We start from the raw sequence: 14,241 nt of genomic DNA, 5'->3' as shown, positions 1-14,241 counted from the left end.
TGAAAGGGGGGAGATGAATAAAAATACCCAGGCAAATGAGGCTTGAAAACTATATTCAATATTAAATTTTGTATTTGAAAAAAAAAAAACAAAAACAAAACCTCTAGCTTTTATAATAGAAATTCAGAAAGTAAAGTACCTGCATTGTTTGGCAGGTATGGTAATAAAAGTTGAGAATCACTTGTCTACAATTCTGACTTCTTTAACCTACTATAACAGAGCTTCTGACCCAATATTACACTAAAAGTGCTGTTTTAAAAAGCACCAATGACTTTAGACACCAGCTGGGAAGCTTATGAGTGAAAGGAGGTGTTATTAAAAGTTACACAGAAAAAAAAGGGACATACAGCAATGTCCAACAAGAAGGTATGGCTGTAACAAGGACTAATCATAATTGCCAAATCCAAACCCTCTTATGTTTTGTTATTTTTGTTATATCACAAAAGTTGTACATTTTATACTTAAAAACATATATATATATATATATATATATACACATACATATATATATATATAGTCATAATTTTTAATTCTTCCTTCTGTCCCCAAATCCAGCTCCCAAATTTGCAGCTACCCACTGTGGAAGGTACCCTCTCAAACTTGTTCTCTACACTTACTTACATGTATATATAAAGTTTTCTAGCTGTTACATAAATGAAATGACATGCACTGGTCAGTGTCTTTCTTTTTCATATGAAATATCTTATTATTTTCTTAAAGAAGTACATTTGTATTTATTTAATTCTTTTTCACGGCTGCCTAATATTCTACTGCAAGGGCGTACTATAACTTAACTATTCTAATGCTGAGTAATGGAATTGCTTCCATTTTTATCCATATGTTTTTCCCTCTGCAAGAAATAAACATGTAAATTCTATATGAAACTATAGCAGTATTTCTTTAACCCATATATACAGAAATAAAACTTCTATTCAGAAGTATGCACTTTTAAAATGGATATTGCTAAACTATTCTCCTAAAAAAGATGAAGCTATTTACACTTTGTTCAATAGTTTACAAATGTCTACTTTCCAATTTTACTTTGTAATAAAATAAGCAAAAACTGGACCTTAATATTACTAAGATGTTTCTGATGTTTTCATTTAAATTTCTCAGACTACTGGTATAGTTGAATAACTCTTCCAAACTTTATAAGCTATCTATATTTTTACTTCTATGAATTTCCAACTTATCTTCTTTTTTGTTTTCTACCAGGCTGGTTTTTTGTTCATGCTGATTTGAGAGCATACCTTGAATACTTTGAATATTAATTTTGTCTATTACACGTGAATTATTTTGACAATTCAGTTGCTTGCTTTTTTTCTTTTCTTTTTTTTTTTTAATTTTTTTTTTAACGTTTATTTATTTTTTTTGAGACAAAGCATGAACGGGGGAGGGTCAGAGAGAAGGAGACACAGAATCTGAAACAGGCTCCAGGCTCTGAGCTGTCAGCACAGAGCCCGACGCGGGGCTCGAACTTACGGACCGCGAGATCATGACCTGAGCCGAAGTTGGCCGCTTAACCGACTGAGCCACCCAGGCGCCCCAGTTGCTTGCTTTTTTTAATGGTATCTGAGTTTGATGTCTCACTTGACAAGGCCTACTCTACTCTAAAATGTTTTTATTTTTTTAAAAATTTTTTAATGTTTGACAGAGATAAAGCATGACGGGGAGGGGCAGAGAGAGAGGGAGACACAGAATCTGAAGCAGGCTCCAGGCTCTGAGCTGTCAGCACGGAGCCCGATGTGGGGCTTGAACTCATGGACCTTGAGATCATGACCTGAGCTGAAGTTGGACACTTAACCACTGAGCCACCCAGGTGGCCCTCCAAAATGTTTTTAAAAATTCACTTCTAAAACTTTCACCATTTTATTTACTTATATTTAGTCTATCTAGATTTTAGTTTTGATAGTGGCATGAAGTGGGTCCTAATTATCTTTACCTCAACTGGATAGCCAATTGTCCCACACCATTTACAGAACAGCTCTTCCATTACTCATTTATCACACAATAAATTCTTATGTATCCATGGAGCTCCTCCTGACTTCTAAATTCTGTTCCTATCATCAACATGCTCATTGCTACTCCAAATTCTTATATTTTTAAATTGTAATTTTATGGTATATTTTCATCTTTGGTAGGAAGTTTGTTATTTTTTTTTTTTTTTGAAATTTACTTGGCCATTCTTATGTATTTCACCTTCTTAAAACTTGAAACATCAGTGTGTCAACTTCCATTTTAAAATCCAATTATCATCTAATTAGAATTACACTAACTCATTGACTCATTTGGTGAGAACTGCCATTTTTACAATATTGAGTTATCATATTTAGGAATATAGTATGTTCTTCATTAAGATCTTCTTGTAGTTTTCTTTATATAGCTGCTGCATATTTTAAAAGGTTCTTAAGTATTTTATAATTTTGACTTCTACTTTTTTATTGTTTTTCATAGTTGGCTACTGCTGGTGTATAGTAAGAAAGGTAATGAATTGGGGCACCTAGGTGGCTCAGCTGGTTGAGTATCTGACTCTTGATTTTGGCTGAGGTCATGGTCTCATGGCTCATGGGATCTAGCCCTGTGTTGGGCTCTGCACTCACAGCATGGAGCCGGCTTGGGATTCTCTCTCTCCTTTTCTCTCTCTGCCCCTCCCCTGCTCATGCTCTTTCTGTCAAAATAATCTTAAAAAAAAAAAAGGCTAATGAATCTTCTAAGTTATAGCCAGCTGGTTTACTAAAATCTCTTTGTGACTCAAATCACGTTGTGCTGACTATCCTGTATTTTTGAAGTAGGCAGTATCAACTGCAAATACTAACAGTGATATATCTCACCTTACTCCCTCGCCCCACCCAGCATACTCCTTATTTAGATGTTAATTATTTTTCTTGTTTCTTACAGCATTGGCTGAGACTTTAGGGCAAGTGTTATGTTCCTATCTTCTTATGGAAGTGCTTCTAATATTTCACTGACATTTAATACAGGCTTCTGACAGAGACCCTTTACTAGGCTATTTCTTATTAATTGTTATCAGGGACAACTGAATTTTAGAAAATGATATTTCTAGTACCAAAGAGATAATCATATAGTTTTATCCTGTAATTAATACAGTGAATTACATCAATATGTTTTCCAATACTGAATCGATATTATACTCCTGGGATTCAACATATCAGAACTGATATGATTTAATGATTAAAAGCCCAGGCTCTAGAATTGGGTGCCTGGGTTCAAATCCCAAATCTTTCACTAACTAGTATCTTAGGCATGCTGTTTAACTTCACTCTGCTTCAGTTTCCTCATTTTTAAAACAGTGATGATAGTAATTACCTCAGAGGGTTGTTTTAAAGATTTAAGTCAACTGATACAGGTAATGCTATTTGGAACAACAGCCAGAACACAGAGAGTATTTAATACATATTAACTGATTATCTACTGAGTGTCTTATATTTGTCAGGTATAGGGTATATAGCATCGCAGGAGTCAGCAAACTAAGGCCTGTGGGCCAAATCTGGCCCCATGCCTGTTTCTGTAAAGTTTTATTGGAACATAGTCATACCCAATGTTTGTAGCTCATCTATGGCTATTTTTATGCTCCTACAACACAGTTAAGTAGTTGTAATAGTCCATACAGCCACACATCTTAAAATATTTACTATCTGCTCCTTTATAGAAAAAAAAATTGCCAACTTCAGCAGTACTGTTCAAACTCAGTAAGTTCATAGTCTAATAGTTGAGACAGGCAAATATATATATATATATGTATACGCTACAGTATGATATGTACACAATCATGATACAGAGGATAATATGAAAACATGGCAGTTCAGTACTCAATGACAGGAGAGATTCACACAAGTGAAAAAAGGCAAGACAAGAGGTATTTTATTTACTCTTATTTTTCAATGTGCATTTGTTTCTATGTCTTCATCTCTTATCCTAGTTTGTGAATTAGTAGAGGGATGGGAGTATGACATTTATCTTTGTGACATCCATACTGTAAATATCTAGGACATTTAAAGAATTAACAAATGATAGATGAAAAATGGTGAAAATAAGAATAGGCTATCTAGATGACAATGATTAGAAATGTCTGTCAAAGTTCTAGATATAAATATCCTATGGCAAGCAGTTTCCTTGCCATGTTAAATGGGCTCTCTCTTCTAATTGTTGTAACAGCCAATTCTAAAAGATAGATTACCCCTCTTTAAAGTGAAAAAAACTAAGGTCCATAGGGGTAATGTAACATGTTCGTGTTTATATACAGCAAATAAGGGAAGAAGCCAACAAATAACCCTCTATCTGCCTAATTTAAAACATAAGCTCTTTCTACTACAAAGTTGGGAAAAAATATAGTCACAGGATATCAACAGAATAAATTGTGGCATGATTTCAATTTCTAAAAGTATTGATTTGAATAAACTCATGTTTTTGAAATATTAGTCTGGAAGCAGCCTGAAAGATGAATTAGAGGGACAACTGCCCATACTCTACCACACACATTAGGCCAGTTTTAGCAAGGTTAAAGTAATAGATTAAAAAAATAAAATTGCTAGCATACAGTGGCATTTGAGAACAGTGATGAACTTAATATCTGAAGTATCAGAAATAGCTGGTCCTAACACAGAAGAAACAAAAACATAGTTCATAAACTATTACCAACATGTAAGAAAAACAAGTATACAGTGCAAATGAAAATATTACATGGAAAAAATCCAGTCCTAAGAACAAAATGGTAAATTGAGAATGCCTGTCTTAAGCAAATAAAAAAAAATTTAGAAATTGCAAACATAATTAAATCACATGTTATAAATGTTTCATTTTAAAAATTTAAGGAAATCTGGGGCACGTGGATGGATCAGTTGGTTAAGCGTCTAACTTGGGCTCAGGTCACGAACTCGCAGTTTGTGAGTTTAAGCCCCGTATTGGGCTCTGTGCTGACAGCTGAGAGCCTGGAGCCTGCTTTGGATTCTGTGCCTCCCTCTCTCTGTTCCTCCCCTGCTTGCACTCTGTCTCTCTCTCAAAAATAAATAAAGATTAAAAAAAAAATTATGGAAATCTTAAGAAAAGTTGATTTTGAAGTAAATGAAATGACTATTCCTTCAAGCTAGATCTCAAAAGTAGTTGCTGTACATAACATCTATTTCTGCAAAAGAAAGTATATAATTACTTTTTTAAAAAAGTCTTAACTGTGCTTTAAAATGTACTTAAACATCTGTTTAGAACCTCCAAAGTAGATTTTTTTTCTCTCACAGGGAAGTGGATAATAAAGAAATCACTAAATTTTCTAAGATATTCTGTACAAATACATATTGAAATGTGGATTCTAAAGAAGGAAAATAAAAAATACCTGTCAGATATTTGTGGTAAGAGGCTGATTAACACAATCTAACTTATCAAATTTGGATAACTTTTTTTTTTTTTAACGTTTATTTATTTTTGAGAGAGAGAGAGAGAGTGAGAGAGAGCGCAAGCAGGGGAGGGGCAGAGAAAGAAGGAGACACAGAATTTGAAGTAGTCTCCAGACTCTGAGCTGTCCACATAGAGCCAGACCCGGGGCTCGAACTCACAAACCATGAGATTATGACCTGAGCTGAAGATGGATATTCAACCAAGCCACCCAAGAACCCCAAACTTGAATAACTTTTATATCAAGGTTTATTTCAAAGTACATATCTGTAAGTGATGAATCACTGAATTCTACTCTTGAAACCAACATTGCATTGTACATTAACTAAACAGAATTTACACTTACCTTAGCCAAAAGGCCAAGAAGTGATTAACTAAATAGAATTTAAACAAAAATTAGAAAAGAAAAAAAAAAGTACCCATCAAACTTTTTACTTCTAACAGCCAGCACATAAGAGATCTCAAGAAGTGAGGGAGAAAAAGAGATATTTAAGTCAATCAGAAGTAACAGTTTCATCTGTAAAATAAAAGTACTAACACGTATCTGGTATGTCTGTATACAATTTAAAAAATAACCAAATATAGGGCCTAAACTCCAATGAGAATTCAACAAATGGATCTTATTACTATAGATACAGGAATAGTCTTCCACTTGAAAAAAAAAAAAAACATAAGGAATTCACTTTTGCATATTTTTATCCCACTCTGGAAAAGAATAGCTGAAGTTGCTTGAAATATAAGATCAGTATTCTCTTGTAAAAAGAACAGAGGCATTGGATACGGACTGCACTGCAAGATTAATAAGAATAGAAAGAAAGAAAAAGCTTTTATATGCGTTCTCTTTGCTAAGAAACCAGTTAAAACAATTGAATAAATGAAATGCTTACTCTAATATAGTATTAATGTAAACACTTATTTGGTACTTTGTTTTCACGGTGTCCAACATCTTTTTGGGTGCTCATAATATTTCTATGGGGAAAACAGGATAGATAGCATTCTCAATTTTAAGGATTAGGAATTTAAGATTGAAAAAAATTAATCTGACATCATATGGCTAATAAGGGTGAAGTTGGAACTAAGATGCATGGTACTTAATCTAAAAAACAAAATAACTAGAATGATCAAGCTGTTTTCAAGCACTGGCAAAAGGGAGGTGGGAGAGTGAAATGTTAATTTCTCTTTAAAGCAAAATTTAAAAAGTCCAATTTTTACTAGGTAACAATTCATGGAGGCTTAAATTTAGTTCAAAAGGTTCATACTGCCTTAAAATATAAGACAGTATATACATATAAAGTATGGAAAATGCTAGTATAAATAAATTACAAAAATCAACTTAAGTTCTGAAGTTTTGTTTGTTGATTTTAATGTTTTTAAGAGGGGGGGAAAAAAACACTGATTTTACCCAGACAGCTCTCCATCTTCTACATCTTTACTCTTTCCAGCACCTAATATTATCCTTCATATACAGAACATGTTTACTAATACCCACAAATCAAAAAATGCTTTATGCTATATTCTTGTTCTCCTGATGACACAAAACGATGTCATTACTCTTGATGACAGAGTAACCCTAGCCAATTGACTCATGTGACCATAACCTGGGGCACCACTATTCACCTGGTAATGGTACATGAAACACAATGTGCTGAAGGAAACAACTGACTTAGAAATACATATCTATAAATTTAGAAACTTCAAAGAGCTAGTTCACGTGCATGAATTTTCAAAGTAACTGATATTTGTCCTCTAAATCACCGTATCTTTTTAAAAATTTTGTTAATGCTTGTTTATCTTTGGGGGGGGGGTGTGCAGAGAGAGAGAGAGAGAGAGAGAGAGAGAGAGAGAGAGAGAGACAGAATCTGAAGCAGGCTCCAGGCTCTGAGCTGTCAGCACAGAGGCCCATTGTGGGGTATGAACTCACGAACTGTGAGATCATGACCTGAGCTGAAGTCAGACGCTTAACCAACTGAGCCACCCAGGGGCCCCCACCATAACTTATCTTTAAGTAATCTTAATGGAAATATTTTAGAAGGGATTTCTAGGTCTTTCTTCTTTACTTTAATCTGCACATGACGCAACCTTTTCTTGATGACTCAAGCTCATCAATGGAAACATCATTAGACTGTTCTGTAACACAGTGACTCTTGGAGTTATGAGAGATGTCTGTTTATCTCTTCACTAATTCGCCCTAGACTACTTTTAAAGACAAAGTTTGCTACCACCAGTTCCCTATTATCACTTACAGGCCACCAGTACCCTAGCCAAAGTTTATAAAATGCCAGTTGTAGTTTAAAATATGCAAAACCAAAACAGGCTGTTGATATACTTAACCTTTACATAAATTTTATTTTTTTTAATGTTTATTTATTAATTTTGAGAGAGAGATAGGGAAAGACAGAGACAGAGGGACAGAAAAGGAGGGAGGGATAGAGCAGGGGAGAGGAAGAGGGAGAGAATCCCAAGCAGGCTCCATGCAGCCAGCATAGAGCCCAACGCAGGGCTTGATGTCAAGAATAGTGTGATCATGACCTGAGCCAAAATCAAGAGTCAGACATTTAATGGACTGAGGCACCCAGTCACCCCAACCTTTACATGAATTTTAAATCAAGCCATGATGGACCTATTTTCACTGCTGGAATGTCTGGCTCAAAGATTTTTCTTCTTTCACTTCACTTCTTTCACTAGGTTCTAACACCTAGTCTAGGCTGTTGCTAGAAGTCTGACCACAAAATAATAATTACAATAATATTTATTTCTACATATTTTCTTTATTTTTACTATAACATAGGGAACAAATATAAATAATAGTCCTAACAAAACACACCAATCATGTAGACAAACAATATAAAACACCTGACATATATGCTATAAGGACAATTACCTAGCCCAATTATTAGCAAGAGTCAGCAAACTAGGTCCACTGGCCGAATCCAGCCCATAGCTGGCTTATTTTTGTTTGTCCCTTAAGAATGATTCTTATATTTATAAAAAATTATTTAAAAAATAAAAGATACTCACTAGAGACCATAAGTAAACTGCAAAGCCTAAAATATTTACCATCTGGCACTCTATAGTAAAAGTTTGCCGATTCCTGTTCTGAGCTGTAATAAACAAACACATATAAGACATATATGTAAGGCTATCCCTTACACATAAAACAACCTATTAATGTATCTAAGCAGACATATAGTTCTTCCAGTGATGAGCTCATAATGATACAGCCAAACTATCTTGTCCAGTCCTGCCTATTCCTTTTGACCATGCCCTGGGGCTTAGCCAAAATCTGTATGCAACCTTCTTTCTTTCTTCCTCAATACTTATCCTTAGATGCTCTCAGACTGGTCTCCTTGCTACCACTTCCAGCTCTGCATATCAATTCTTTTGCTAAGTCCTTCCCCAGCTTCAAGGCTGACTTCTTCCATATGTCTTCCATGATCATTCTAGCCCTCAGTAGCCTCACTTTTCTTGCCACACAACTTAATAATGACATCTCAGATTTTTGCTAATGATTTTCTGTGTGTTAGTCTAGTATCCGCAACTATTTTCTAAACAACTTGAAGGAAAGATATCACACTGCTTTAGTATCCCCACTTTAATAATAGCTCATCAATCTCTTAGCACATGTCATCTCCCAAGTGTACCTCTCTGTCTTGGAAAAAAATAACCTGAGGACTGGTAATGGGTGATAAGTGATTGGAAATATCAAAGGAGGACACCCACAAAGTAACTGGATGCAAGACCATAAGCTACACTGCCAACTTGGAAAGTGTATGTGAAGACAAAACTATAATAGTAGAAGGATAGAGAGATAAGGATCAAGAGATAACAAGACTACTGAATACTTTGAAATAAAAGGAGATCAAAATATTATAAAAATTAGGGGTGCCTGGGTGGCTCATTTGGTTAAGCAACTGACTCTTAATTTTGGCTCAGGTCATGATCTTGCAGTTCCTGGGATCAAGCCCCACGTCAGGCTCTGGGCTGACAGCATGGAGGCTGTTTGGGATTCTCTCTCTCTCTCTGGCCATCCCACACCCACACTCTCTCAAAATAAGTAGATAAACTTAAAAATACATATATATTAAAAAATTATAAAAGCTTACAATACATTTAAAAAAACAAAATTTGCCTTTGAACACTATTGGCCATTAATGTCCTTTTAACAAGCAGCTCTCGACATTGATATCCATAGAGCCATTTTTCTTTTCTTTTTTTTTTACAATGTGATAATTGAAGCACTACAAGATTCAATGGGATAGACATGCACTGTATTCTAAATCTTTAGATTTTCAATATTCTATTTTTGAGGCAGAGAGAGACACAGCATGAACGGGGGAGGGGCAGAGAGAGAGGGAGACACAGAATCGGAAGCAAGCTCCAGGCTCTGAGCCATCAGCCCAGAGCCCGACGCGGGGCTCGAACTCGCGGACCGCGAGATCGTGACCTGAGCTGAAGTCGGACACTTAACCGACTGAGCCACCCAGGCGCCCCTAGATTTTCAATATTCTAAATTTATCTGAAGTGTGCTAGAGATTGCTAGGAAAAAAACCATTTATCTTTTGATTACCTGCCAAATAAAATTGGAAATCATGTGCATATCCCTACATCACTCTCAAAGATACCACCTAAACTCATTTTCACAGAAAAATACACCAAGGATATTAAAACAATTTTTATATTACTTCATCAAACTGTATTATAAAAATATAGGCAAAATATAAGGTGCACAAGCCTTGCATATATGAACATAAAAAAAACCCACGAATGTTTTAAAACAAGGATAAATATTACCAATGAGTTTAAACTAAAACTACTGCATATTATAAATTAAGTGCTTTTTACCTAAGTAAAGCTACAAAAGACAATGAGATTAAGCCTCTATCCCTTCTTTTTGTACTGGGTTTAACAGTCTCTCAGTCCTTATCTATGCCTGGTTGGTCAAAGACAGTTTTTTGTAATTAGTAATAAAATATGCTTAATATTACACTGTAGAAATTTTACAACTAAAAGGTAATTGTTAAATGCATGGTAAAATGAATCAGCTCTCAATTACTCACATGACGAAGGAAAGTGATGACACAGATGACACCATATAATAATCCTAGCACCAGTTTTTTCAAATGCAGATCATTAATTTGGGAGAAGCAAATTGCCCTTATAATTATGTTTGACTGAGACCAGTGTTAATCAGAAGTTTATTTTCCCTAAACATTCAATGATTCTGAGGATTCAAAAGGAGAAACAAAGGAAAAAGAGGGAGTTAATTCAGAAGCATACAGGTGGCTAAAGGCAACCTGCCTGGGATAAAAAAATTTCTCCGTCAACCTACATGAGAAAACAGAGATGATCTATGAATGAAAAGAAAAAAAAAAAAGTAAAATTAACATGACAGGGTGAAATTTTTTTAATATAACATTATTTATAAAAATTTTAATGAGATTTTTTTCCCTGTTAAGTCATCCTTTCTTCCTACTAACAGGTGTTATTAGTGATGGCAAGAATTATCAGTGGGCCAAAAAGCTGAAAGCAAATTTTACGTTTTATGTTATAAAAGATGTGTTAAAAATCCTTTTTATCACTGTTTTCTGTTAAGAGCACCATCTATCTCAATAGGCACTTTATCTCATTACTTTAGATAAATGAATGCAACCAAGAAAAGACCAAAAAGGCAGAGGGGGACTCATTTCTCTGAATATTTTTAGGTGGTTTAAACAAAACTTACACGATGGCAAGAATTACAGATTTAGGAAATACACACAAACTAAATATTTATCCAAACACAGGATCATAGCCCCAAAACTCAATTAGTTGCTGCCTAGCATATGGCTCCAACTCCTGAGTAGCATATGTTTAGCACTGGTGCTGGTAATAGCAAGGTGGTAAAATATTATAGTAACAGTTCAACTTTAGCTATTTCAGTCTTATAATACAGAAAAACACACCTTTGGTTTCAAGACCAAAGACTAAAAACACAGATACAGTTAAGAAATAAATAATTACGTTGCTCTGTTTTAAAAGTCCATACTGAACACAGATATGAAGATTATACCGTAAAAAAAAAAAAAAAAAAAAAAAAATCTTGTCGGCTTATTATTCTTAGTTAGAAGATACTCAGACACAAAGGTGTCCAAAGAAACTTAAATAAAATTTCACAAACGAAAATCTCTAATTCATGATTCCTAACACCTCAGCAACCATTACACACCCCCTCCCTCCAAAATATCTCAAGGCTTTTAACGCTGTTTAATAAAAGAACGAGTAACGACTACGTTAATTAAAAGAGCCACCGTTCTGCTCCAGATTGTATGACAACATTATTTGTTCATTTTCCTTTACCTAACGCATGGCGTCCTTCCCCGCTCGTGTCAAAAGTTCAAAGATCCAGGTTGTTAAACAGGGCGAGGACCGCAGCCTCGAGTCAACCTCCTGACCGAACAGGTGGTTAACTCAGCCGGGTAGAGGAACCGCCAGGTACTACCGGCACCAGCCAAACAGGATCAAACACACAAGGGCGGGTTTTCGAGGTTTTAACCCCAAGATGAACGGGGGAAACTCTCTTCAGAAAAGCGTTCAAGTTCGGCGGCTGCCCGGTGGCCGAAGCCCAAGGCGCGGCGGCCGCTGGGCGATCTCGTCCCCTGGGCTCCGCACTCGACCCCCGAGCCTCCGGGAGCGGCGCTGCTCACCGCCGGCCGGGGGGGGGGGGGGGGGGGGGGGGGGGCGGAGGGAAGGCCGCCCGCGCCCCCGCACCGCCTCCTCTGGCTAGTGGCGGGGCCGCAGTCGCGCCCCCGCAAGCGCCTCTGGGCAAGACTCGGGCCCGGCAGGTGCCCGACGAGTTGACGGGTCCTGTCCACCCCCTGCCCCCGACACACACCCTCTACTACCCTCTGCCCGTAGCGCGCCCAGAGGACGGGAAGGGCCGGGCCCCTCGACGGGCCCGAGTCCCGCTCGGCGCCCCGGCTCCTCAGACCCAGCCTAACGGTTTCCGTGGCGCCTGCTCCGGGGCGGGACGGGAGTGGGACGGCTCGGTCTCCCCCGCCTTCCCCGAAGGGAGCGCCCGTGCTCTCACCTCCGAGTCACGCCGCTCTGAGGCGGAGGAAGGCGGCTACCCTGGCGCCTCTTCTTCGGGTTCCTGATCGTTCTCGCTCTACCTCAGCGGCAGAGCCAGCTCTCGGGGCCGCTGCGGCCGCGGGCGCACTGACTGTTGGGGTGGTTTTCCGGCAGTGACGGCGCCGCCTCAGCCCCGCTCTTCGCTCCCTCTCCGCGTAGCTCCCGCTTTCTGTTTCACCCGAGGGACCACGAACGCCGCCGCCGCCATGCTTACTACGGAGCTAGGAGGAGGAGCCCGGAGTCGGCGCGCCCAGTGCGGCTGCGCGAGCCTCGCCGACGGCGCCCCCGGCCCGGACCCCGCGTCCCCGCCCCGCGCCCGCGCCTGCTGCCCCGCGGGTCTTTCCCGGGAGCGCGAGTCGCCCGCTGAGCCCCTGGCGCTGGGCATCGAGCGCCAGCTCACCGCTCCCGGGGCGACCACCGCTCTCCCCAGGGATGCAGACTGTCCTGAGGCCTGGCTGCGCCAGGTTCAACATAGCATCTTCCGCGGCCAGCCTGCGAACCACATTAGGGAAATACGGACTTAATTGACATTCCTAGGGCCACTCACGCAATTCTCACTCCAAATTGTAAAAAGCTCCCCCTGATACTCGCCGGGTCAGCCTCTTTCCGAAAGCACAAGAACTTAACGCTGGCAGGTGCTTTTAAAGACACTCCCCCCGAAGGAATAGGAAGCCACGTGAAGTGGGTTGGATGTTTTCCATCCTAAACCCTTAGAGTCCGGGATCTCTACCGCAAGCAAAAACACTTAGATATTTACCTCAGTTGAAAACGTGGGGGTTAGTTTCTTGGTCGGTCCCCCCAGTCAAATCGCTTGGAAACCCATTACCTTAATGTGTACAACAGCACGAAGACTTACAAGCAGTAAATAACGGAGCAGAGATTCTTAAAATCCCAAATCCAGCAATTGGGGGCGCTGCAATAATTCCTGAGGGCTGGCCAGGGCTGCTTACTTTTGCAGATGCCACTGAAGGAGTTGGGAAGGGGAGTAGTCTTTGGGACGGAGAGTCCAACCCCAGTAACTGTTCCTTTAAAAACAGTGATGAATGTAACCAGGCTTCCTGTTCTGGCTCTATTTCACTCAATTAATTGTGCTGTCTTTAAATATAGCAGTATTTTTACTTTAAACCTTTTGCAGAAATCCTTTTAAAAAGTACTTACTGCCTACATTCTTAAAGAATACAATGGCTAATGAAATCCTTTGCTGATGATTGACCATCAAATGCGATGCCTTGGCCTTATGCTAAAGTCTCAGGGGATTGCTGAGGCATAGGATCCCCACTCTGGTGATCTCTTTTTTTCTCTTTGGAATGTTCTCATCACCTTTTCTAATAATCTGTCACTGCTTCTCATCTCCTCATCTGTCTATCCACTCTGAGCCTTCCTCTCATCCTTTCTACTTACTGTTTATTTTTTACTGTTTTTTTTTCTTGATGGTGTTTCTCTATGGCTCCAGGTGATGACTGATCAGATGTTTATATCCACAGCCCGCTAATGAGAGAAACCCTTTCTTCCCATCAGTAAATAGGACACTGACTCTGTATCAAGTGGTATCTTGAGATATTTTTATTGCTGTTCACTATCAAAAGTACTTTCCCTTGGAGAGGTGTTTCCTTAACAAGAGTTTTGGCCCTCTTCCAGACAAAATTGCTGGAAAGCTGGTCTCTGAATAACTGAAGCATAACTGTATATTGTTTTAAAATATGAGGATTTATCAGAATGTGGGCGAGT

The 14,241-nt window shown here is 38.6% G+C and overlaps 1 protein-coding gene across 5 annotated transcripts in view; it reads right to left on the bottom strand.

The window, feature by feature from the left end:
- FNDC3A (fibronectin type III domain containing 3A) overlaps window positions 1-13,287 on the bottom strand; it is a 144,488-nt gene extending 131,201 nt beyond the window's left edge. For 2 of the 5 annotated variants that reach the window (XM_019447595.2, XM_053899608.1), the window contains exon 1: window positions 12,473-12,706. The gene's annotated coding sequence lies outside the window, so the exon portion shown is untranslated. Of the gene's footprint in view, window positions 1-11,742; window positions 12,017-12,472; window positions 12,707-13,060; window positions 13,076-13,270 lie in introns of those variants that run through there. The other 3 variants (XM_053899602.1, XM_053899607.1, XM_053899594.1) reach the window with 3 other exon arrangements.
- Window positions 13,288-14,241: the final 954 nt, after the last annotated feature.

The sequence above is a fragment of the Panthera pardus genome, unplaced genomic scaffold, assembly GCF_024362965.1.
Source record: "Panthera pardus isolate Hobbes unplaced genomic scaffold, ASM2436296v1 HiC_scaffold_1, whole genome shotgun sequence".
Lineage (NCBI taxonomy): Eukaryota > Metazoa > Chordata > Mammalia > Carnivora > Felidae > Panthera > Panthera pardus.
The sequence above is the reverse complement of the archived record's forward strand: the minus strand, read 5'-3'. Positions and strand labels throughout refer to the sequence as shown.